Source organism: Octopus bimaculoides, chromosome 7 (genome assembly GCF_001194135.2).
Source record: "Octopus bimaculoides isolate UCB-OBI-ISO-001 chromosome 7, ASM119413v2, whole genome shotgun sequence".
NCBI classification, from domain to species: domain Eukaryota; kingdom Metazoa; phylum Mollusca; class Cephalopoda; order Octopoda; family Octopodidae; genus Octopus; species Octopus bimaculoides.
In genome coordinates this window covers 73,700,970-73,701,750 of record NC_068987.1, presented here as the reverse complement: position 1 = coordinate 73,701,750, position 781 = coordinate 73,700,970, and positions in this window count along the sequence as shown.

Below are 781 nucleotides of genomic sequence, written 5' to 3'. Positions count from 1 at the left end.
CCACAGAACGTGCTCTGGCAAGGGCGGTGTGGTGAGCCATGAGTTGAGACTGAGTCTCATATATATATATATATCTGTGTGTGTGTGTGTGTGTGTGTGTGTGTGTATATATATCTTTTCTATATATTCTTTTATTTGTTTCAGTCACGTGACTGCGGTCATGCTGGAGCACCGCCTTTAGTCGAAGAAATCGACCCCAGGACTTATTCTTTGTAAGCCTAGTACGTATTCCATTGTACTCTGTTGCCGAACCGCTAAGTTACGGCGTTGTAAACACACCAACATCGGTTGTCACGCGATGATGGGGCAACAACCACCACACCATACCACCACACCACACACCACCATACCACACCACACTACATCACACCACCCCGCACTCACTAGCACTGACCACTTCCCAGCACCTACATCATCATCCACACACCTACACATGCACACACGTATACGTCAATGTCAACAGCCCCCTTCCACACGCACACACACACGCTCTCACATACACCCGCACGCGCACCTTCGTTTTGGGATCACTACTTTATTTTTTCTCTTTCTTCCTAACCCTCCTGTGTGACCCCTCTGTCCGGCATTCGCCATGATAGATCACTAGCCACTAAATCTTTTTCTATTTTCTCTCCCTGTTTATTTCTGTGTTCCTTTCTTTCGAAGAGCGTAGGCTCGAAACGTAAAAGACTTTCTCATTTCCCAAGCGTTAAACTAATACATCTGTTTGTTGTTTACACACCCGTCTTGTTCTTTTTTTTTTGCAAATTCTCACTATATC